Source organism: Martes martes (assembly GCF_963455335.1).
Source record: "Martes martes genome assembly, chromosome: 1".
Classification (NCBI taxonomy): Eukaryota; Metazoa; Chordata; class Mammalia; order Carnivora; family Mustelidae; genus Martes; species Martes martes.
In genome coordinates this window covers 186128879-186155394 of record NC_137888.1, presented here as the reverse complement: position 1 = coordinate 186155394, position 26516 = coordinate 186128879, and the positions used below count along the sequence as shown (strand labels likewise).

The 26516-nt window shown below is 40.5% G+C and overlaps 1 pseudogene across 1 annotated transcript in view; it reads right to left on the bottom strand.

Annotated features, from left to right (window-relative positions):
* LOC308348716 (cadherin-related family member 3-like) overlaps positions 1-26516 on the bottom strand; it is a 75565-nt pseudogene that overhangs the window by 21162 nt on the left and 27887 nt on the right. The window contains exons 2-10 of the transcript in view: positions 19211-19409; positions 16886-17002; positions 15735-15924; positions 13231-13404; positions 11433-11521; positions 10611-10690; positions 8700-8732; positions 6446-6515; positions 4075-4172 (exon numbers count right to left, since the gene is read on the bottom strand). The product of the transcript in view is annotated as a cadherin-related family member 3-like (transcript). The remainder of the gene's footprint in view (positions 1-4074; positions 4173-6445; positions 6516-8699; positions 8733-10610; positions 10691-11432; positions 11522-13230; positions 13405-15734; positions 15925-16885; positions 17003-19210; positions 19410-26516) is intronic.

Below are 26516 nucleotides of genomic sequence, written 5' to 3'. Positions count from 1 at the left end.
AAAACAAGGGTAAATTCTGGCACATTGTAGGTATTCAATAAACATTAGCAATTATTATTAGTTATTATGATTACTACTACTACTGGCAATGCTGCCATGGCTAATACTGGTTTATATTATGCAGTTTCCATACATACAACTATCAGTTAAACTTCATCTCAACTCGGTGACATAGTCATTGTAATCTCCATTCTATAAATGAGAACTTGAACTCAGGTGGAGGTTATGTGACCTGCCTGAGATCATTTGACTAACAATGGTAAAGACAGAATTTGAACCCACTTCCAGTTGAGTCCAACACTCATGCGTTCTTTGCTATATCATGTCGCTCCCTTATGAAGACCTAGAAGTCTTCTCTCTGGGACAGAAGGTCAGCAGCCAGCTATTTGGAGAATAGTACACGTAGGGATGACCCACTTATCTCTTTGCATTCTCAGAAGTTGTTTTCAGAGTTCTGGTGACCTGAGTCATCAAAATCCACTCAAGGAAAACGACCTGGACTACTTAACAGAGAATTGGGCCAGGAGTTTGGAAGTCTGCATTCAGTACCGTCTCTGCCACTCATTAGGTGTGTGGTTCATCTCTCTCACCAGCCCCAACTTTCTTATAGTAAATAAAAAGGTTGAATTTTTCCAGTCCCTCCAAATCAACAGCACTGTAATTAAAAATCCTTCTCTTCAGCCATCAAGAAAGTACTAAATTATACTTAAGAAAACATAGACATCTTCAGTACATTTGAGAGTTTTACCTTCAAAACATGAAATTATATTTCAGGATAAATTTGGATAGATGGAAAAGAAACTGACATAAAATATTTGATTCCCATAGAGCACTAAAAAGTGTCGCTCTTCAGAAAGGATGTATACTTAGCATTTGCATCAACATAGATGGAACTGGAGGGTATTATGCTAAGTGAAATGAGTCAGTCAGAGAAAGATAATTATCATATGAAATCATTATCATATGGTTTCGCTCATATGCAGAATATAAGGAATAGTGCAATAGGACACTAGGGGAAGGGAGGAAAAACTGAATGGGAAGACATCAGACAGGGAGACAAACCGTGAGAGACTTGTGACTCTGGGAAACAAACTGAGGGTTGCAGAAGGGAGGGGTGTGGGGAGAGCGGGTAACTGGGTGGTGAGCATTTAAGGAGGGCACGTGGTTGATGAGCGCTAGGTATTATACACAACTAATGTATCGCTGAACATTATATCAAAAACTAATGATGTACCATACATCGGTTAATTGAATTTAAGTTTTTTTTAAAATGACACTCTCTAAAGTCAAAAGTGAAAAGATCAGGGGTTTCCGAGAGTTAGGGGCAAGCCAAGGATGAATAGACAGAGCATGAAAGATGTTTAGGACAGTGAAACTGCTCTGTGTGATACTATAATGAGGGATACATGACATTATTTATTTATCCAAATCCACAGACTGTACAGCAGCAAGAGCGAGCCGTATTGCAAACTCTGGACTTCAGGTAACAATAATGTATCAGTGTAGGTTCAATATATCAGTGTATTACTGATTGCAATAAATGTATCACTCAGGTGGGAGATGCCCACAATGGAGGAGGGTATGCATGTGTGGGGGTAGAAGGTACATGGGCAATCTCTGTATCTTCTGCTCAATTTGTTATCAACCTAAAACTGCTCTAAAAAATAGTCTATTTTTTAAAAATGCATCTCTATTTTAAAATCTAGGCTTGTTGTTGTTAGCCTTGGAAGGTCATGGATCCTTTTGATAAAGGGACAGAGGCTCTCGGTCTTTTCCTTCAGGGATCCTCAAAGCTGATGATCAGATCCTCTGCTCCAGATCTACAATTTATAAGCAAAGAAATAATTAGAAAATTGTGAACTATTTAACTTATGCATAAAGCCTCATAATGCACCTTTAACTCTAGAATTCCCTAGAGCTAGAAGACCACCAAAGAATTAAGAGAATGCAAAGGGAGGTAAGAATTTATGGTAAGGAGGTTCCATCAACAAAAGATGATGCAGAAATCAATACTGAGTACTTCTGAAATGATAACAAAGGTCCATAGGGGGAAAGAAACTAGGATCCTGTTTATAATAATTTATAATAACTTACATTCAATTTTTCTGTAGTTGTCTGGTCACATATCATAAGATCCGACGATGATGTTCCAGAACTAAGACATAAATAGGCATGCATGAAATTTACAGAGAGCTTCAGAACTTGTCTAAAACTGCATGGTGAGGCAAACAAAGCACTGAAATCTAAGTACATGGATTTTTGGTGTGCCTGGGTGGCTCAGTTGGTTAAGCATTTGCCTTCAGCTCAGGTCATGATCTCAGGGTTCTGGGATTGAGGCCCACATCAGGTCTCTGCTTAGCAGGAAGTCTCTTCTCCCTCTCACTCTCTTTCTACACTCTCCTCTCTCTCTCTCTCTCAAATAAATAAACAAATAAATAACTCTCTAAAAATAAATAAATAGTAGATTTTTTTTATTTCCTAGTCTGTCCTCACAACAACTGTCTAATGCATATAGTTGCCTAATAAGGGAATAAGCCTGGTTGAAGTGGTACAGATTCCACCAAGCGACATGCTGGCAAATGTTTAACAACCAGCTCTCTGAAAAAAAGGAGAAAGAGAGAGAGAGAGAGAGAGAGTCAGCATACGAATATATAGCTACATAAATACTTAGGTTTATTATAAAATCTACTAATACAAAGATGTGTAGCATAAAATTTACAAATAATAATAAAATATAAAATACTCTGTTGTGAATTTCCATGTAGACGTTGATTCTTGAGAAGGGCTTTCCTTGATTTTTCCCCAATTCTCTACCCACAGCCAAACTATGACTAAATTGACAAATGAATGGTAGTTGATGTTTTTCTTTATGTTAAAAAGTAAGGCGAAAGTGAACCAATCTCAGACCTTCACTAGTTCATCAATGATGGGAATGATTTCTTTGCTGACTTGGATTGTAGTTTTTGATGGCTAGAAAAATATTTCCAGAATGTTGGTGATACAATTATAGCTTCAGACACAATAGACTTTTAAGCTTAATCTGCATTATTAACATTTTCTCTATTCTATCACTTTCCTAACTCTGGATGATAAAAAAAATAATAAATCAAGCCCTGATATGCAGTATTTGCCTATTTCCATGGTGTAAATACTCCCATCATTGCCAATTTTAAGCTATCAATGTAATGACACTAAGTGGGAGACGAGGTGCTATAGCACACCCATTCCATACACAGAACTTGACCATGTAGACCCTTTAAACAGAAATAACCTTAAGGGTATAAGTAATAGTAAAATGTGGTAACATAAGTAAGAAATGCTGAGTTTTGAGTTTTTACTAATTTCTTTTTAATGTATTACGTTTATGTAACTAAACATATAATTTTATTTTAATGACAATTATTAATAATCAGATCATAAAATCTATGGAAATTTAATAATTGGCTCTTATATACCAGTATGATTTAACTCTAGCACACAACTGGTTCCAGCCATCCCTTAAAGTATTCAAGCCAAACCTGGAAGACCCACTTTCCAAAGGTGCTGTAGAAGGAAAATGTCCCTCTCCTGGATGATAGAAATTACAAGTATTACCTCTGCTGTTCCTCCCAAATCTAATGTTCCTTGGTTTATACTAGCAAATATGTCCTGATTCAATCCTAATTCACACCTGAGATAGGACCTTGACCAAGATTTTGACTACAGACCTGAAGTCAAACCTCAGATGTTCCCAGGACCTAAATTGTATGGATAGCGCTCACATTATCCTTACTTTCTTTACATTGGGACCTAATTCAGAGGCAAAAGGGGAGAGAGAGGAAATAAAATTATTTTATGTTTTTGACATTACAAAAATCCTAGGTCTGACATAAAATTTCAAGACAGCCTTTGAGAAACCATCACGATGATGCACTAAGGAAAATGAACTTCTCTGAAGGTCTGGAGCCCCACTTTCCCCCCTCACCTGTTATGTACTGTAAATTTACATGCTCTTTTCCATTGGTTACTCATTTGAGATCTGGTAGGAGTTTCCTTGTACGTGTTTTAACACCAGAGAAGCGAGGGATCTCTTACCCCCTGAAGCCTCCAGAACAGGGAATGAACAGTGTATATCTTTAAATACAGGGCTGAAATAATGAGGGGAGCAATCTCTACAATAATGGTCACAGTTCCTATAAAATAGAAGAGTGAATAAAGACCTTGTTGTGGTAGTGGTTTTATTCTACGATGGAGCTAAGAACAGGCTTCATGGCTGATTTTGAAACTATGGTGAGATTCTCTCTGCTCCCAAATGGTCCCTGTTCCCAGACTCTGCATTCTCAAGGAACATAAATGAATTCTGGTGCTAACCCATGCAATTAGTCAAAGGTATACAATGTACTACATGCCAGATTTTATCTTGCACGAATGATACACATATAAATGTATATAAATGTATAATTATATATTTTACACAAAAGACTTTATTGTATTCCTTGTGAGTTCAAGCTCTTCCCTTAGAGAAATTGTTGGGTGTTACTCTCGACTCAGCATATTATATTCTACATTCTGCTTTATATATATATCCTAGGGGAGGTGGATGGGGAGTTGGGGTAACTGGGTGTTGGGAATTAAAGAGACATGTAATGTGATGGGCACTGGGTGTTATATGCAGCTGATGAATTATTGAGCTATGTTAGCTAATGGAATTTAAATTAAATACATATCTTAGAAGAGGAGCACCTGGGCAATTCAGTTGGGTAAGTGTTTGACCTGATTTCAGCTCAAGTCATAATCTTAGGGTCCTGGGATGGATCCCCACATCATCACTGGTCTCAGCACTCTGCTCAGCAGGGAGTCTGCCTGGGTTTCTCTCTCTCCTTCTCCCTCTCACCCTCCCCCCACTCATATATGCTCTCTCCCCCTTTCTTTCTAGAATAAGTAAGTCTTTAAATACACACACACACAGATTATATATATATATATATATATATATATATATATCCGTCCTTGGATAGAGAATGGAAAGAAACTCAGAAAACCTGTGTTCAAGAATTGACTTTGATATATGCTCTATGGCCTTGAACTAGCTTAACTTCTCAGAGACCCAGTTTCTTCAGGAATAAGAAAGGAACAGCATCAGTTTCAACTCCTACTTCACACTGTGTATATGAGGACAAGATGGATCATGCCCAAGAAGGTTTTTTTCATACTATAAAATGTTAAGTAAAACACAGTTATTACTTTTTATTCATTTCGGACAGATGCTTGTATATTGTGCATTGAAGAAAAGAAATTCGGTACTTCAGACCAACAAGCCCAAGCTAGCATATCAGAAAGTTGACAGAAAGAAGGAATTTGATGATTAAACATAAAAGCAAGCAAATTGCAAATAGGGAAATTTTCATAATAAAAATAAAATAATAATCAACTTCCCTGTGCAAGGTATTGATTCAGCATTAGTATTACTGTCCCCATTTTAGAGATGAGAAAACTGAGGTTCACAGAGGTAAGTTTTCTGCCACAAGCTAGTAAATCACTGAGTGGGTATTGGACCATGTGTGCCTGCCAACATCTCCCAAAATGTCTCCTCTGAGATGCTAATATGTCAAATGCAAAACGCTAAGTTAAACAAAGGTAACAAGGGTTCTTTAAGGCAAGGCTTCTTAGGGTTTCTGATATGTCATTACCTATTTTTAATGCCCAGCTATGCATTGCTCTTCAAAGTTATTTGAGCATGGAATTCTTTTTTCATGGATTATCTTGCCAAAATCATGTTCTGAATGCTTGTTGATTGTCTGTCCTGTAAATCTATGCCACATTTGTCAAACAAGAAAATTTAATCTAAGAACCATAGAAACTTTACTTTAGAGAATCTGTGACATTTTTATATTCTGCTATATGTTATTTTGTGTATTTTTCTAGGAATAGGGTCTCTAGCTTTCATCAGCATCTCAAAGGTATTTGACAACCTCAAAAAAGGTTAAGAAGCACTGTTCCATGGAGACAGGTGATTTATGTGAAAGCCTCTATATTTCCTTTAATAAATTCTATTTATGTGCTACAAGGGCAGTTTCCATTTATAGCTTTGCCATACTATGATTTTTATTGCATCCATAAAGATTCAAAATTGTGCTAATTAGCTGGCTTATAAAAATAGACCAAATCACGTGTGAGTGTTACAAACATCCTTTATGAGCAGTTGCTGCAAATATGTTGGAGTGTGAGGACCAGAAAGGATGTGGATTTATTACTGTGAGAGATTTTTTTTTTCCCTCCATATTGGAGAAAGTCTCAAGTCTAATGAGAGAAGTAGATTTCATTTGATTAGGCCATCAGGATGAGAAGCTGCAAGCCAAACACTCTTCCTAAAATGTCACTTAGGCTATGTGATGGGCTTTTACATGAAACAATGAAACTCTACCAGTAAAGAACAGAGAAAACACAAGAACATTTCTGGGCATACTGTCATGCACCATGTCAAGGCATACATGTCCTTCACCCATCACTTCTTCAGCTGGTTGGATCACTGAAGTCTACAAATCACATTTGGAAACTCAGTCCCATCAAAATTCATATCAGGGAGTTAAGAGGGACTTCATGAGCTCTAGATCTGTTGCTTAAAGTTTAGCATTAAGTTCCCTTTAAATGAAAATGTAAGGATGCATATCATCATTCCATCCTCTTATATCTATGACAAAGTTACCCACTGCTTCCAGATGTAACCTCAGAATCCTTCTCAACTCCATAATTAGGCAACCACTACCAATGAATTAGAGCTAGCATAAGGGTTAAAACTCAAATGCCGCCCCTATTCTAGGCTCTCCCTCACCAAGCATTGATATTCTACTTCTTAGCCCAAACACCCACATCTTCTTGGACATCTTTGATGTGGACCACCTGCTAGATCACTTATTTTCATACTTTCCAGATACGATAGACATTTGGCACTAATAATAGCTGTGTCTAGAAGAGGTTGTGAATCTTTATTTTCACAAATACCTCTACAGCAACAAATTCATTCCTAAAATGTGGTAACATGCAATCAAACATGGAAATGACCCTTTGGGGTACTTCCTGTGTATTCTCCTTTGTAAAACAAGAGCCACTGTTGGGTGGTTGGTTAAGCTCACTCACTGGTTAGGCACCCTGCTCTGGCTCCGCAGCACACAATCCAAATCTGTGCCTTAGAGTGTTTTGCAATTAGGAAAATCATGACTGTTAAGTCCACAAACGCCAAAGGACTTATGACCATGCAGTCTGGGGGACTTAACCTCAGGATACCAAATGTACCCATTCCAGCACAAGCTGACCCAAAATGGTGGGGTAATCATGAGAAAGCCAAAGGCAGAGGGGGTGATTACTCTTTGAACTTTCATAAAGAGAATAAGCTGTGGAATTTGGCAAGTGTCCTGTAGTTTACCTTAATAATGGATCTCCCTAGACCATGTGAAATAATTCAAATAAAATAATAATAAAAAGCATCCAATGACCTGTACATTTGAACTATATGTTACCCAAAATCTGACTCCTTCCAGATAAGAGATGTTTGGCATTACTAAATACAATGACTAAATATTTGTGTCCTTCCAAAATGTATATGTTGAAACATATTCCCCAATGTGATGGTATCAGGAGGTGAGGGCCTTTGGAAGGTAATTAGGTCATGAGAGTGAAACCCTCATGAATGGGTTTAGAGTCCTTATAAAAGAGACCACAGATCACCCCTTGCTCCTTCTGTCATGTGAGGTTATAGTAAGAAGATAAACGTCTAAGGACCACGAAACAGGCCCTCAACAGAAACCAAATCTGCCAGTGCCTTGATCCTGGACTTTCCATCCTCCAAAACGATGAGAAGGAAATTTCTTCTGTTTAGAAGCCAGCCAGTCTATTTTATTATAGCAGCCCAAATGGACTCAGACACTAGACATAAAGTCATTTAGGCATCAAGTATATAAGCCTGGGCTCTACATGTCCCTGCCACTCCGAGCTCCAAGGAGCTCTAGGCAAAGCTGTGTTTAAGAATTGTGTATTGTTGGGGTGTCTGGGTGCCTCAGTCAGTTAAGCATCTGCCTTCGGCTCAGGTCATGATCTCAGGGTCCTGGGATCAAGCCCCATGTTGGGCTCCCAGCTCAGCGGGAAGACTACTTCTCCCTCTCTCTCTGCAGCTCACCCTACTTGTGCTCTCTCTCTCTGCCAAATAAAATATAATAAAGAATTGTGTATTGCTGGGGTGCCTAGGTGATACAGTTGGTTAAGCATCTGACTCTTGGTTGAAGCTCAGGTCATGATTTCAGGTCATAGGATTGAGCCCTGTGTCAGGCTCCATGCTCAGTGTGGAATATGCTGGAGATTCTCTCTCTCCCTCTCCCTCTTCCTCTCACCCTCATGTTCTTTCTCTCTCTCTAAAATATGTAAATAAGTAAAATCTTTTTTAAAAATAAGGAAAAAAAAAAGAACTGTGTATTGTTTAAGGTGAAAAAGACTTCCCAGATCAAATGACAGCTTCCAACATAAATCTATCTAGTTCCTCCCTTCCTCCTTTGCCTAACTTAACCAAACTGTCCCAATTATAATGAATCTTTACATTTTAAAATCGGAAGAGAAGAGTCTAAGGAAAAAGCACTTACTGCTCCTATGAAAGTTTATCAAGCCTACCTGTATCGTCAAGATATAGGTCATCACATACTGAAACTGTCATTTCACAGAACTGCAACCACCTCTGGGTTTTCATAATCCAATTCTTTGGCAACCCCATAGAACAAGAGTATATATATATATATATATATATTTTTTTTTTTTTTTAAAGGGACCGACTTTTTAAGAAAATGTGCATTGTTTAAGTAATTATTCTAAAAAGGGCAAGTGTGTGCCCATTTTCTTTTTAAAAAGGTGGCATCGAATATATCTGAGACTGGTGAAAGACTGACACAGAGAAGTAAGCAATGCGGTGCACCAAAGGGACAATTGGATCTTCTTCCAGAGCAGCTTTTTCTTGGACACAGCATCCTGGCCTAATGGGAGAACAGCACGGGTCATATCTTGTCTTCGTTGCACCCTAAGGGTATGACCTTAGGCAAAATATTTAAAAAGAGGAAATACTTTGAAAGGATTTTGTAAGTGATAAGGCACCAAGGCACCATAATAAATGCAGTGATTCTGATTATGGTAAGTCACCTGCCCTTCTAAAAATATTTATTGAGTACCAGTTAAGCACCAGATACAGTTATACTAATTGCTTCTCAGCCTTTTGACTAAGATCAAGTGCAGATACTGTTGTAGGCATGAGGGATATAACAATGTAAATATATGATCCCACGGAAGGAATCAAAGACAATCTTAATAGAATCGTATTGGCAAGAATCTCAGTTGGCATTAATTGGAATGGTTTGATACGGTACCAAGTACCCAGGTGTTTGGGAACAACTCTGTTTTCTTAAATTTAATATCTCAGTCATTCACTTCATTTATTCACTAAAGTATATTGAGTACCCACTATGCTCTGAGCACTATAGGTGTTGGTACACAAAAATGGACTACTCAAAAATATATGTAAAGCTATAGTCTAATGAGAAAAGACCAACAATTAAATAGGCAGTTGTAACAGAATGTAGTAAACATTTTGATAGGGGAAGTAGAATTTATAATGTGAACTTGTAGCAGGGAGAACTCGGCCAGTTATGGCAGGTTGTAAAAGAAATCCAGGAATAAGTGACATTTAAGACCTAAAGGATAATTATGAAAATGTAGACATTTATTAGAGGTGAGGGTGATGGGTGAAAGGATTTATTCAGAAATAGAACTCGCATATGTGGCAGCCCAAATGTTACTTAGTATCATGTTTACAAAACTTCCATCTCTATCCAAACTCTATTTTTTAAAATGGCAGTTTGGCATAGCATTTAAAATTAATGTCAGCCCAGGGAACCTGTTGGCTCAGTGCCTAACTTTCCAAAACTCATAACATATGCAAAAACTCAGCCTATGGCTTATAGATTTTATTGAGAAAATGTAGGGTTGGAGTCAAAGAAAGAGAGGTCATCAATGGCTTTCTCTGCCATACCTTCTGGCTAAGGGGGGGTGTTTGGTGTTTGGGTTAAGAAACAGTGATGCCAAACTAACAGGGAATAGTACCTTGAAATAAAGACTTACGGAAATTAGGAGTTAGGGGAGGCATTTCTCCCAAGGCAGAATCCCATCTTGGGAAGGGGAAAAAAGAAAAAAAAAAAAAAAGCATACTCTTTCCATCTTCAGCCAATGGAAAGTTTACAATCCCAGGACACAGACAGAGGCTGATCTCCCACCCCCAATGCCGAGAATGAGCCATCGTCATACACGTAGTCGTGCAGACTTATCTCTGAAGAAATCAGCATGATTTTTAGCCTCTGATTCATTTTTCCGGCTAAATAGGAAGTAAGTTATTTTGTGCTCATTACAAGAAGGAGAAAAATGACAGCTGGCAGCAAGATAATGAAGGACTTGCCCAAATGCCTTCCAGCAAGACAGCAGAGAAGGCCAGACTCCGGTCTGCTGTGTCAGAGTTCCTCTTGCTGAATGTATCAACACTGTTCCACTGTGATGAGCCCATCTTGGTGGCAAAACTCCTTGGAGATACAGCAACTGGTGCTCACCTGCGGGAAATTTTCAACATTTGGCACTTGCTCAAAGAGTTGTCCAGAACCGATTAGCTCGGAGCTCAAAACACAGTGGACTGATTGTCAGGGGGCTCATCAAGATCACGGCCCAAAAGTTTGTAACTTCTGTATCTTTTGCAATCATCTCTATGCCTATTATATACCTGTTTTATCTTTTAAAAAGAAAAGCACTTTAGGTGAATAGTCCTTCAAAATGTAATGCTTTCCCCATAAAAATCCAGTAGTTTGGATAATGCATGTGTGACTGCTCTATCCTGGGGCAGAGAGCCTAGCTTTGGAATACCATCTGGGAAGCCATCTCCCCGAAGTTGCTATGAATTTGCTATTTCCTCATTGTCTGGAAATACTTCTTTTTTGTACCTAGCTGGGTACTTACCGGGAAGTCTACCAAATACATTACCTCAGTGAAGAAATACTGAGTGGGAGTCAGATAATTCCTGGAAATTGTTCCAATGTAAAGCATGGGGTGGCCCAATCTCTGGTGTGGTCAAGAGGGACAATCCTTACCATTCTATAGTCACAGTGGGCTTACTCTGCATAGTCACGCATTTCTTCATGAGAGTCTCTCTGCCCCAAATGCTCACTTATAATTCTTCAACCTTTAAGTCCTACTCATTCTTCAAAGACCAGTATTGAGAAAACTCCTTCAGGAAGCCCCCTGAATACTTCAATCCCACACATTTTTCCTCTTAACAACTAAAGCACACCTATATTACTTAATTTGTAATTATCTTGTATCTTTTGCTGTTGTTTTATATGTACTTGTCTTATCACCCTGACAATATACAACCTCCTTACAGCAAATGGGCATAACCAACACTCCTGCCACCGGCTGCAGAATGGGATGGAACACGTGGTAGGTGTTTGGTTCATTAACTGGGACCCTCCTGAGAGAAGAAAAAGGAAAGAGAGCAGGAGAAGAAGAAAGGATCACATTTACTGAGCGTATGTCAACCTCCATACAAAGGACATTGCCTGTGTTGTTGTATTTGATCCTTTTAACAGTGTCACGAGGTAGGTTCCATTGTCATCTCCATGGGAAAGGTAGAGTAATTGGGCTCCAAACAAGACCACATGGGTAGTAATTAGCAGAGGCTAGGTCTTATTTTTCAGGAAGTAAAAAAAGAATAAAGCTTAGGAAACATGGAGGGGGTGGGCCGCTGTCCTTTGTGTAGCTGAGAGATGGGAGAGGGAGGGGAGACAGAAGAGTGGCAGAGATGTAGGTTGGGAGACGGAGCTTCAAATAATAAAAATAGCCATACTGGGGGTGCCTGGGTGGTTGGGGCTCAGGTTCCAGCTCAGGTTGTGGTCCCAGGGTTGTAGGATGGAGCCCCACGTCAGGCACTGCCCTCAGCATGGAGTCTACTTTGGGTTCTCTCTCTCTCTCCCTCTGCCCCACTCACTCAGGCTCACTATCTCTCTTTAAATTGCATAAATAAATCTTTATATATATATATATATATATATATATTGACAGAAACACAGTCCCATAACCCGTTATTCAAATTCCAAAATCCAGGGGTGCCTGGGTGGCTCAGTGGGTTAAGCCTCTGCCTTCAGCTCAGGTCATGATCTCAGGGTCCTGGGATCGAGCCCCGCATTGGGCTCTCTGCTGAGCGGGGAGCCTGCTTGCCCCTCTCTCTCTGCCTGCCTCTCTGCCTGCTTGTGATCTCTGTCAAATAAATAAATAAAATCTTTAAAAAAAAAATTCCAAAATCCAAAATCTCTGAAACTCAGAATTTCCTTGTAACATATTTGGCACCAAAACCTGATCCGACCTTAAATTTTTGATGTCTGAACATTACGTGAAGGGTCAGATCTTTCTTCATCCCATTTGATGCGAGTATTCATGTTTCACTGCAGAGATACGCAGGGATTGAATTTGAGATATGTGTGTAGTAAATGGTATATATATCACACATTCTTACCTTTCTAAAATTAAAAAAAAAAAAAACACCTTTATCCTGCAGCATATCCAGTACGAAGGATTTCAGCTAAGGGATTATAATACTGTGATCAATAGTATTTATGAAATTCACACCAAATGTTTAGCACTGTGCTGAGAATGTTACAGAAATTATCCCATTTATTCTTCACAACTACCCTAAGGACTATTGTCATCCCATTTTATAAAGAAAGAAACTGAAGATTGAGGGGCTTAAGTAAATTACCCTAGATCACACAGTTCATAAGGGATAAAACTGGGATTCTAAACCAGGTCTGGGACTCCCAAGCACAGCCTTTTTTTTTTTTTTTTTTTTTTTACAAGTAGGCTCCATGCCCAGTGTGGAGCCCAACTTGGGGCTTGAACTCATGATCCTGAGATCAAGACCTGAGCTGAGATCAAGAGTCACGCGTTTAACCAACTCAGCCATCCAGGTGTCCCTCTAAAGCACAGACTCTTAAAAACTCACTGTCAGATCTGGGAAACCCCGCTTTCGATAGATCATTTCTGAGGACCAGAATATGAGACTGAACAAGTGTCAGGGTGATGATCAGCCACATGCCCACCCCAAATGAGCCAGTAAATACAGCAATACCTCTGCTCTCTACTCACTTCAATTCTTGAATTCCGCCCCATCCCATTGTAGCCCACCTAATCAGATGCTGATTACAGAAAGGTGAGTTGTCATGAATGCCACGGATACAGGCAGTCACTGGAATTGCTGCACGCTGCTGGTCACGGTCACAGGGCTTCACCGAGAAGGACTGAACACGTGCGAACCCAGCTGTCTTCGCACAGCGGCAGCAAGAACCCCGGTCCCGTGCTCTGTAACAAAACAGCACATTTCCTTGCAAACTGGCTCATGCTGTCATTTTCAAAATTACTTTATTACATAGGGATGAAAAAGATAAAGGGTGAATTATGACCCATGCATTAGAATTAAGAAACTGACTCAAAATGTAGGCACTGTGTATAATTGTTTATCACCAAAATACCTTCATTAATCATATTATGTTAGCTGGTAGCAGAAACAAAACTTTCTGGCTTAGGGGAACAGGGAAAATTTTCTAGAAGAGGAGTCTTCATTTTGGGCCCCCACGGATACGTAGGAAAGAAAATGGGGAGTGGGCGATCAGCCTCAACGGGGAGAAAACCATAAATAAAAACACTGTAATGAGGTCATGAGTCACTGTTCTTCCTTTTGAGTAATCCACCCCTCCTTTCATTCAACAAACATTTATTGAGCACCAATCCTTTCATTCAACAAACATTTATTGAGCACCAACTACATGCCAGGAACTGTGCTGGGTACTGTAAATCCACAGTGAAGTCCCGCCTTAATGGAATTTACCATCAGAGCTGGGACACAAACACCAAACAAGTGGAAAAGAAAAAAAAATTAAAATAGACATATTATTAAGGAAATGAAAACTGATATGATAAAAATAATGTCTAATGGTCAGGTCCTGAAACAGGCAAGGACAGAAGTCCTAAGGCAGGCAGCTTAGTCGTTCAGCTGTAGCGTCATAGACAATTGGGGCTAAGGAATGAGAGATTGGAGAGAGAAAGAGAAAAGAGCCACAGAAAAGAGGGTCTTGGGGGTGAGGTGAGAAGTCTGGATTGCATTCCAAATGCAAAGGAAAAATCAGAGGAGAATGTTACCTGGGGAAGGAATATGACCCAATTTGACTTTTTTTTTTTTTTTTAATTCATTCTAACTGCTCTGCTGACTATTGGAGGAGTAAGAGTGAAAGCAAGTCCAGTTAAGAGGTCTGGGCAGTAATTCACCTATGAGAGGATGGTGGCTGTCTTGACTGGGTTTCCCCCAGAAGCAGAAGCCAAGATGAGAATTTGAGTGCAAGTGGTTAATTGGGGCGTAATTCAGAGCAATGCGGCATGGGGGAAGGGACACAGGGAAGGGAGAGATTGCTGCTGGTAAAAAGTGCTTATCAAGTTAGTTACCACTGGGGGTAACTAGAGCTTAGTATCACTAGAGAACTCCAGAAACCAGGACATAATGTGCACTCAAAATTTTCCCCCAGTAGGATAAGCAGCTGGAGTAATCATACACCAATTCTCTTCAATCACTGGTTGGGAGCTCGTCGGGAAGGGCAGTATTTTTCCAACACTTCCAACGCTGGGAAGGGGGGTGGTGCGAGGCAGGTGTCAGACCCCAGATAATTTCTCAAGCCAAGAAATGCAGATACTAGCAGTTGTAAATCAGGCCACTGAAGTCTTAAGACCAGAGGACGTAGGGGTGGGACATTGACAGCCTCAATCATAATGGCTTAAGTCTGCAGATGCGCTGAAGATGACCACCCACGAAGCCTCACACACTACATATTCTGAGCCAACCCAAGCCTCAGACACAGCTGATTGGACAGGAAGTGAAGGACTGACCCCAGAAAGCCCAATCAGATTCTCTCTCACAAAAATACGGACCTGGAGCAGAAAGAAGAGGGCTTTAGATCTGAGAAGATGAGCTAGAAAGTCATGCAACATGGAGAGCCAAGGAAAGAAAAAACTTGAAGGCCCTGGGATACACGAGAAGCCGCTTTAGACTTCTTCCTAAGTCAGCATGACTGTACCTAAACTTTGTTTAAACCAAAAGCCTGATTTATGGCCCACCAAACATCCATTGTGCACCTGCTTTGTACCTGAGTAGCCGGAATGAAAACCATCTTATCCTTAACATAACGGATCACTGATCCTACAGCCTGCATGCCTTAACATTAAAACTCGTGATTCCTGCCTCCATACAAATCTGTTATTTTCTGAACTTTCACTACATGCAACAAAGTACATAACCCTGTGAAAACTGTTCATTTCCTGGAACTCTTTCTTCCCTGTGAGGAGCAAGTTTTCCCGGGGCAGCCGTCCTAACTTGCACTTGAACAAAACTCTATTCTACACTGTCTGTTCGTTCTGCATCGACAGAGCTAAAGGGGTCATTCTGTAGCAGCCGCAAGTGAACAATGTTGGTCTTGCAAAGAGCTAGGCAACAGATGGTTATCAAGCTACTGTGTGCTTCTGGGAGAGGTTCTAAAAATGAAGACAATCTGCTATCTGCCCTGGAGAAACTCAGTCTTGCAGAGAAGACAATATTAGTAGATGATAAGAATAGCATAGTGTAGGAGATAAAATTTGCAGAGAACAATTCTCCACCTTTGTCAACTGAAAGTAAACATTCCACGGATCTGATTCAAAAGTTAAATCTCCCGAGTGACCCTCGTCTGTTGCCTGGCATGCTCTAATGGTTTTCCCAATTGGAATTTCTTCCTCTAGTGTGATGTCAGCTCTATTGTGCAGAGTTGACTCAAGACAGTATTTTCAATACTGAATAAACTTGTTTTTTTTTAAAGATTTTATTTATGTATTTAAGAAAGAGAGAGCGAACATGAGTTGGGGGGCAGTGGGAGAGGGAGAAGTGGACTCCCCACAGAGTAGGAGCCCTGCTCTGCGGATCATGACCTGAGCCGAAGGCAGTCACTTAACCGACAGAGCCACTCAGGCACCTTACGAATAAACTTGTCTTAAAAGAAAAGACTATTAAAGTACCATTTGCTTGGTGTGTATTTTTTTTTTCTACCTCTCATGGTCATAGAGGGTAAGGGCTAGAAGTAGTAACATGACAAGGTAAACTAGGATAATGATGTTAATAGCCAGCCCATTTATGGAGAACTTGCTTAGAGTTTAGACGCAATGCTAAGCACTTCTCGTGTGTTTTCTCATTTATTCTTCATAGCAGTCCCTAGAAGTAGGGACCACTTTTGTCCCCAATATCCAGATGCTGGTACTGAGATTTTTAAGAAAGTAACCTTCAGAAGTCAGTATCAAGCTGGCTGAGAGGATTTGACCCCAAGCTTATCTAGCTCTGGGGCCTGTACGCTTAAGCACTGTGCTCTTATCCCCCTATTTTAAGAACCAACTTAAAATTGCCAACCCCTAGTATGACTTTATAAACTACGTAGTGATCATTTTAACTAGAATTTTCCTTATGGGTAATGAGAGTTAATCCAGCCACATCTGAGGCTAAGAACATTTTGCACTAATAACATCTTGCTACATTTTATCGAAACTATTAAAAATGAGTTTCCTTTCCATTTGTAAGAAAGTCTTTTCTTTGGAATCTTATATCTTGATTGCTTATACCTTACTTGTTTATTTTCCTTTTCAGCAAAAAAGAAAAGGAAAGAAGAGAAAACCATTTCATTCTAGTGGAAATGTCACTAACAAGGGTCAGAGGCTACATTTTCATATTCCATGTTTAAGGTCAAGTTAAAGGGAATTTGTTCTGTTTCTTTACCTGCGACTGTGAACAGGGTCCTTATTGTGGACATTGATGAGAAAAATCTTTAGATTCCCAGCGTAAACAGTCCTCCAAGATCAACCACTTGAATGACCAAGGAGAAGCTGGGAAGGGCTGCAGAAAGACAGCTAGGACCTCACACTCACAGAAGCGCTCTTTGGGGCTCAACCAGCTACAAACAATCGATTCATTTAGTTAAACTGTCAGTCAAACCAGTTATTTTAACAGGAGGAAATAACTGATACTTTGTTTGGAACCAAATTAGTCAAATCAGTTGAAAGGAACTCAGAAAAATCTGTTAATCCCCATTAATAATAGAAAAAGTGAAGGGATATGCTTAGCCTGGGAGAGCAAACAAAGCAATGGCTATGGGTTCCTACATTCAAGCATCTACTCTTCAGTATTAAAAACTGATTAACAAATGGCAAGGAAGAGGTGTAAGAACACTTCAAAACAACTTAATGGCTACATGGAAATGTTAGGATGGTTAGATGATTAGAAGGGTTTTGCTTTAGCAGAAATACTTGTGAGTTTGAGAAAGGATAGTGCTTGAAATGGGGGAAGCAAATGCACTCGAATGGGAAGATGACTCATGTCCATAGACTGTGACCTGGAGGCACCAATGGTCCCAGACTGCCGGGACTGTCCGGTTTAGCACCAAAAGTCCCATACACATCCCTGGAAATTTCCTAGTCCCAGGCAAACTGAGATGATTGGTGACACTTTCAGGAAAAAACACTCTATTTTAACTTGAAATATACTGATCATTGAGATTAAAATTACTATTCTATTTACCCTAAAAATTGAACCAGTTTTCAATTTCCTCTTATTTCCTAACTTTTCCTTTATTTATGAGCTAGCCTTTGACAGAAATCAAAAAGCCAGTCAACTTTCGAGAATAAAGGTGTTTCTTTAATAATCCTGGAAAGACTCAAGTACAAGAGAATGGAAGGAATATGGTGCGAGCAAGATCCTTTTTTCTGACAAGAAGCCAGAAAGACTTCAAATTACATTTGGTCTAGCCGAGTGCTGGAGAGTTGGTTGAGGAAGGTAAAGAAGAAATGAGCCTTTCTGAAAACTCTTCCATCAAGATTTGGACAAGCATTTCCACAGCCCCGGTACCTCTTTTAAAGAGGAGGAATTGATAAAAATCAGTGAGGCATTCCAAAATTTCTTTTATTCTCACTAGTGACCCTAGAAATTTTGACGTTAAGAAGAAAATTAAGGAATGGTGAGCTCTTCATAGAACTTCAGTGAGAATCCAGGCAAAACTTCAGCCAAATAATTATTTATTCTAGTTCTGCAAACAGAGCTTCCGTTCAACATCAGCTGCTCTCATTCCAAACATAAGAAAAAAGGAAAAGCTTTAGTTTTCACTTACTAGGGAAAATGTTAATTTCTCAAACTCCATTAATAACCTTTACTCCTATTTGTTAGCAATTCCTAAGATTGATAAATAGCTTAGAACGTGCCTAATCATTTTCCCAGGAGGTATACCAGGCCAAAATCAAAGGAAACTGTGATGGGCACGGTCTATTATCCCCAGCGATATTGGTGAGATCAGATAAACATGGGGCAGAGGGATTTGGGAGTAAAGGAAAATGGATGAAGACTTTTCAGTTTTTCTACCCTAAAATACACAAAGGTAATACAAATTTAGGAGTGCTCGTCTCCTGCTAACTTTATGATGTGGACAGGGAAAGTATGTTCCATTTTGAATCCTGAATCTGTTTTTTGGGGGGTTTTTTAAGATTTTATTTATTTATTTGATAGACAGAGATTACAAGTAGTCAGAGAGGCAGGCAGGGAGAGGAGGAAGCAGGCTCCCTGCTGAGCAGAGAGCCCAATGCAGGGCTCGATCCCAGGACCCTGAGACCATGAGCTGAGCTGAAGGCAGAGGCTTTAACCCACTGAGCCACCCCCTGAATCTGTTTTATTGAAAAGTTAACACTGGGGAAATTTCCTCTTCCTAGGAAGTGCTTTGATGCAGACCAGGTGACTGAAAAGTTATTAATGGTTATTAAAACCATTATAAAAATAGGAATGATCATTATGAGCCCAACGGCTATGCATTTGGCAGATGTGGAGGCAATAAGAGAAAATGTCAATCGGTTAACTTTTCAAAGTTGCCGGATTACACTCTGGATGAATTCTGCGTCCCAGCTATTCAGGTGAGAGTCCCCGCCCACTTCCACACCACCACTGAGATCATTTCGGTGCTTGGCTCAGGAGGAAGGGGGCGATGCAGAGAGGGGCCCAACTAGCCACAGCTCGTACCCAAACAAGCGATGGGCAACCATAGTTTAGGTAATGATTTCCTACCAGAGGCAATGCCAAAAGCATCTTCATTGCACATGAAGGCCAGCGGGGTGGGGGGGGGGAATATTCTCCAGGAGGCAAACAAGAACCAAAGGAAGGTGTTTTGCATGAATGAAAAGCCAGTAGCAGTGTTCACTGCTGCTGTAGAAATTGTTGCAATCCTGTTGGCTGGGAGGCCGGAGCCCTCCAGAGAAAGGAAGTACTGTTGATTAGATGGGAAAGAAGAAATAAAATACTGCAGAGACACTGACTAGTTTCCTAGAGAGATGATTCACGCCCCCAGGAAGCCGGCCTGAAATCTCTTCATGCTCTGGGCCACCCACACCCTTCTCTTCCCTCATGTGGTAAGTGCTCATTAAAGGTTTTCTAATAGCGATGGCGATGCAATGATACTCCATCCACATGACTTCAGACAAACAATCTGCCCTTAAATAGGAAAAATAGATTTTCTTACATTTGGTTTGTTACCTGAACATTTCCCTCTTACTTCAGCCAAAGCTACAATTAAATAAAAAGGAATTACGTGGAGAGAAACGTGCTGTTTCCTGAGAACTTAGACGTTATTTTGTTTGTTCGGTTGTTTGTTTGGTGGTGCTGAAGTCATGCTTGTTTTGGGGATTGGTGGGGGGCAAACCTGTAGAAGACAAAACCCGAAATACCGGAGCATCTGTTCATCTTATTTTATGTGCATGCATATGTGCAATAACTTCGTCAAGATGTTTCTCTTAGCGGGGTGTCTGGATGGCTCAGTCGAGCAGCAGACTCTTGGTTTTAGCTCAGGTCATGACCCTGTCATCATGGGACCCAGTCCCGCATTGGGCTCTGCACTCAGTGCAGAGTCAGCTTCAGATTCTCTCTCTCTTTCTCCAGCTCACACTCTCTGTTTCCTTTTCAAATAAATTACAAAATCATTTTTTAAAAATGTGTTTTTCTTAGCATCTTATTGACTTTGAGTCATACTACCTCCCAGTTACTCTGTTATATGCCTCAAATACATTGTTCTTTAATTCTCATAACTCTGTCATAGGTCTTGATATCATCCCCATTTCACAGATAGGAATACTGAGGCTTACAATGTTCAGGTGACTCGCTCCTGGTCTGAGAGCTGAGCTTAACATAATGCCTCTCTGCACTGCCTAAGACAATTTTTTTTTTCCCAATGAAGGCAGGTGAGGTCAAGGTTTCTAGACTAGGTGAGAAACAGATGATTAGAAAAAGCTGGGGCAAAAATCCATGAGGGGATTAATATCAGAAGTTAATTATACTGAGCCTATTGACTTAATAATTGTGTAGACCCAGAGATAATTTAATCGAGAAGATTAAACCCAGAAGGATTGCAAAACAGCCTAAAAATCATTTGGAAAAATTAGTGACCTTTTAATCTATCAATTTTCTGATGAATCATCGTGTTCTGATTAATTTAGATTCATACCATCAATTTCTACACATATAACTAAGATGGAATTGATTTCTGCTTTTTCTGTTCAACGGTGTTGTAAAATATTAGCACAGAACTATAGAAAAATCCATCACATCTTTACTTTCAAGGAAAACCCAGGAATAATGATGGTCTTTCCATGCGGGAGGTCAGAGGATGGTTAGTGGTCACACTCCCTGAGAGGGCTTGCAAGCTACTGGTCTGGTTAGGTACAAATACATATGATCTTTTTAAAAGACACCCACATTTCTGTTTGTAGCCACTCAAGAATTTGCAGTTCCCAATTCAATTTCAGTATCACGCCGTTGTCAACAACTGTTTGGTATCAGCATATATTGAGAAGCTGTATTTTTATGAGGCTTAATTTTTCATAAAATGATAGTCTTTAAAAAAAAAAAAAAAACCACGATGGCGCTGATATGAACAACTGCTGTTGTTTGGGGAAGGTGGGAGCTGGTGGTTGCTAGGCAGCCAGGGCCATCCCCGGGAAAGCCACCCAAATGAACGATCCCCTGAACAGGAAGGCGGTCCAAGGGATGAGAAATTAACTCTCTGTGGGGCCAGGCAACTTAGGTTTTCTTCCCCTGTTTTATCTGCAATAATGCCATTGACTAGTAAAGAAATACCTCAGCCATACGAATAACAATGGTGGCCCCACTCCCAGGCTCGGAGACGTGATGAAAGCTTACAGGGGAGAGTGGAGAGCAGGGGAGACTTCTGCCCTTCTGGATGGACTTCAAAATCCATTTTATTCCCTTCTCTGAAAGGCTTGTTCATGACTATTTGTTCTTGGAGAAGCCAGGGAATTGGAAATGTCAGAGCCCGAATTGCAGGCCAAACCCAATGAGGAGAATTAGGGTCTCACTGCCTCGAGACTGCTACACAGGAAGCCCGGCTAGATTCTTCTGTCTTGTGAGCATCGGTGCTAATAAAATAATGACTGTGATAACCCAGATTTTCTGCTCGGCGTTTTTCATGAATTCTCTCATTTAACCCTTAAAATGATGCTATGAGGTGTGTCCTCTCCTGAGCCCCATCTTTCAGTGGGGTAGGCCGCGGGTTACAGATGTTAAGGAAATGGTCTCGGAATAGTGAGTGCGTTAAGCTGACACTCAAACCAGGTGTTTCTGACTCTGGAGACATTATGCTATCCTGCCTGTCGCATGGGGACCGTCTTCCTGGGAGAAAGGCAGTATAGATTTCTATTTTTAACACATCAGACTTAAACTTGTTTTTAAGTGTTCTGGGTAGAGGGTTAAAGAATCTTGGAGGGTGAGGACATAGTGACAGAACAAGTAGTTTGCAGAGAAAAAGAAGGGAGGGGAGGGAAGGAGAGAGAAGGGGAGGGAAGGAAAGACAGGAACGGAAGGGAAGGAGGGAAGAAAGGAAAACAGAGGACAGAGGAATAGCGGAAGGAAAGATGGAGGCTTGAGAAGTTTCCAACAGTTGAAGGTCCAACAGAGGAGGATGAACCAGAAAAGAAAATAAGAAAGAGTAGTCAGGAAGGTGGGGGGGGGGGGGTGGAATAATAGAGTTTGTGATCACAGAATAATACTAATGAGCTGATCTAATATTTATTAAGTCCTACCTGCCAGGCCCTTCAATGTATTACCTCATTTAAACTTCACATTAGCCTTGGGGTAAATGGGGTAAATGTAAATCCATTACAGACAAAGATACTGAGGTACTGAGAGGTTAAGGCTGCCCGAGGTCACAAAGCCAGAAAGTGGGAAAGTCTAAATACTTTATTTTTTTTTTATTTAATTGTATTTTTTCAGTATTCCAAGATACATTGCTCATGCACCACACCCAGTGCTCCATGCAATCCGTGCCCCCCTTAATACCCACCACCAGGCTCACCCAACCCCCCACCCCCCCTTCCAAAACCCTCAGTCTGTTTCTCAGAGTCCACAGTCTCTCATGCTTCATCTACCCCTCCGATTTCCCCCAACTCACTTTTCCTTTCCTTTTCCTAATGTCCTCCATGTTATTCCCTATGCTCCACAAGTAAAACCATATGATAATTGACTTTCTCTACTTGACATATTCACTGAGCATAATCTCCTCCAGTCCCGTCCATTTGGTACACAAGTTGGGTATTCATCCTTTCCGATGGAGGCGTAATACTCCATTGTATATATGGACCATATCTTCCTTATCCACTCATCCGTTGAAGGGCATCTTGTTCTTTCCACAGTTTGGCAACTGTGGCCATGGCTGCTATGAACATTGAGGTATACAGGTGGTCCCTCTTTTCACTACATCTGTATCTTTGGGGTAAATACCCAGTAGTGCAATTGCAGGGTCATAGGGTAGCTCTATTTTTAATTTTTTGAGGAATCTCCGTACTGTTTTCCAGTGGCTGCACCAACTTGCATTCCCACCAACAGTGTAAGAGGGCTCCCCTTTCTCCACATCCTCTCCAACGTTTATTGTTTCCTGTCTTGTTAATCTTTGCCATTCTAACTGGTGTAAGGTGGTATCTCAATGTGGTTTTGATTTGAATTTATCTGATAAGCCTAAATACTTTAACCTAGACTTCTTAACACAAGAATCTGATCTCTCATGCTGATACACTGTGTCTACTTTCATACTTTGAACCAAGGCAATGTTTCCTTGAAGGAAATTAGTATAGAAATATGATCCAGGCTCATTTTTTTCTATACAACAAGATATTCTGGGTTTTTTAAAAGCACAACCAACAGCTAATTGGTGATCAACTATAAAACCTTTTATAGAAGAGAGAGATTTTCAAGAAAATATTTTTAAACTATAAGCACAGATGTGCTTCTAGGCTAATTGTTAATTATGTTAGTGTAACCTTGCATTTTCATCCTAGAACGATGCAGAAACTAATAACACCTCACTGTGAGCATTGTCTTCAGCCAAAGCATCATGGGATTGATATTTGCCCTTGAAAGCCTTGGAGTTTCACACGAGATCACTTTTACTTGCCTCCAGAGTATTAGAGCTCTCTCCTACATTCAGTTTAAATGCAATAGAAATAGCTTGCTACCTATACACTTACACTGGACTATTAAAAGTCATTCTTCCTAGAACAAAGTCTTAACCACATGCAGTCCATTGTCCCAATAGCTAGCAGAAGTTAGGGACCTCTATGCAAGTACCTACTATAGCGTCTTTGCTAGCTGAACCTAGACTCAGCCTCAGAATCCTTCTCAGCACTCCTTAGAGCATCTATCCTCCAATCACAGATGATATGCAGGTTGAAACTGATTTGCCATTCTGAACCAAGCCAGATGTTAGATTTACCCAGGTGTTTAAGGTTCACCTGCTAGCCGTTACAGCATCTGAAAACCCAGCTTTACAAACCATTTTGCAATGCTTTTCAGCATGTGGCTCATGGACCAAATACATATTAAAAACCTTCACCTATGAGTTGTTAAAGCTGAGAATTCATTATACTGCTCTCTCTACTTTTATATAGATAGGACAATTTCCAAAAATATATTTTTTAAGATTTTATTTATTTACTTGACAGATAGAGATCACAAGTAGGCGGAGAGGCAGGCAGAGAGAGAGAGAGGAGGAAGCAGCCTCCCCGCTGAGCAGAGAGCCTGATGGGGGGCTCGATCCCAGGGTCCTGGGATCATGACCCGAGCCAAAGGCAGAGGCTTTAACCCACTGAGCTACCCAGGTGCCCCAAAAATATTTATTTGATATGCAGACCAACTCGATTCAGAATATGTCAGGCCCAGAGGCCTGGGAATATGAATTTTTAACACACTAGCCAGAGAGATTTTTATGTGCTCAAAAGTTGGTTCTTTTAAAGTGGTTCCCCACCTTGACTGTATAATAGATTCACATGGAGAGTTTAAATGTTCCAAAGTCCAGATCACAACCCAGATTTATGAAATCAGACTCCTTGGGGGTTTAACCTGGGCATCTGTATCTCTTAAAACTCTCTGGATAATTTCACAGTGTCATCAAGTCTGAGGTCTACTGATACAGCACATCCTATCCTTTCTGACACATGAATCCCATAGTCTATTTAGGTCCCACATTTTTCCTGGAGGGGAGCAGACCAGAGCTGTTCATTCTCTCACAGGTTCTCTCCAGAAGGGCTAACTACATAATTTTAAGCCCAGTCTATATGGATGTTCCTGGAGCCCACTGGCCTTGGGTTTTGGCATCTGTCTTAGGGGTCCCTAGAAACAAATCCTGAGATGAAAATCTGTGGGCAAGTGACTTATTAATTAAATGCTCCAAGAAAACGAGGGTAGAAGGGGGGGAATCAGGACAGAACAGGAGAGGAAGGCAGGCAAAAGTGTAACATCTGAATTCCTCAGAAGAGTTTCAGCCTGACTCCACAAGGGAGCTCTGGCCCTTACACCGAGTAGTCCCCACCCAAGGAAAAGGAGGCGGGGCTTCCCTACTCCTCACCCCTCAGTCAACGTTTAAGGGTACCCTAGGGACATAAATTTCTAGGTACTTCCTGCTCTCTGAAGTGAAAGAAAAGTCAGAGGACAGTCCTCCCCCTCTTGCTGAAGGAACCCAAAGCACAAGGAAGTGGGGGACACCACACAGGAGTGGGGAGCCACACGCAGAAATGGTATCCAGGTATCCAGGAAAAGCAAGGATATTATTCACTCCAGCCTCTACAACTCCCTTCATTGTAACAGCTGAACCAGTAGATTGGCCTGATCATGCCAGAAAGCAGTGTTAGCTAGCACATTAAGAAACCAGCTACCTTATGTGTGAGCAGCATTTAATTCTGTCCCAAATTCTTTGGTAATTCCAAGAGCAAATAAGCTTCATTTCAACTCTCAATTGATTGGTAAAGCTACTGGGAGCATTACATTGAGAAGGACTGTGAGCCCAGGTGGGCAAAGGGCCACATTCTCTTAGTGACACCTGCCACTAGCTAGTGAGAAAGCAATCCCAGTGCTGTCAGAGAATGTCTATGCCTAAGGAGCCATTAGAATGTCTGCGGAGTTTTTTTAAAATACTGATGCCTGGATTGCACCTCCAGGAATTCTGACTTAATTAATCTGAGGAGGGCCCCTGGCAGCTGTGCTTTGTGAAAAACAAACCAGGTGATTCTATTATCACAGCCAAGTTAAGGTACCACAGTCATATTCGAGATGAATTGCCATGCTAGTTCCTAGTTGTCCCAGGAAATGTTTTCAGGAATACTTTAACATAATGAAATAAATCCCCCCCCCCAAAAAACAAATATTTTCTTTCTGACTCCTGTCTTAGTCTCCTAAAAGTGTCTTTTCAGCATGAACAGCAGAACATTTTTGTTTGTTTGGTCTGGTCTTGTCACATCTTCGGTACAGTGTGGACTTGGAACAGGCTGGTCATTGTCAAATTTGCCTCGTGTAAATAGGTTTCAGTTATTGATTTCCATGAGCACAGACTTCAAATAAGTACACGTGAATATGCATATCTTTGCATTTACCTACAAAAGCATTGTTAGAATGTATACCTTTGCGATTTGTAAGGCCAGAGAAATCATTTATTGTGTAATCATTCAGTGTTGCTGCTTGTTGCAAGATGATGTAGTCAAAAGCAGGACTACTCGCTGAAGTATGTTAGAAACTTGCATGCCATCTTGTGGAGGATGGTGCAAGTTGTACAGTTAAGAAGTAAATACTCCCCCGAAATATGTATTACAAATACCCCCGTGGTTTTCTCCATGTGAAAGAGTTTAAGATTTTTTTCATGTGAAGAGTTTAAGATTTTTTTCTAGGTAATTAAAGCTTTTCTTAAAATCACGTTTCCCCAGTTATACACTATTTGAAGCAAAATTGTTCTTTAGTTTGAATAACCCAGATAATTGCCTCAATTCTCGTATTCATTTGGCCAGCAGAAGCCTACACTAAATATTTCATCACACATTAGAAT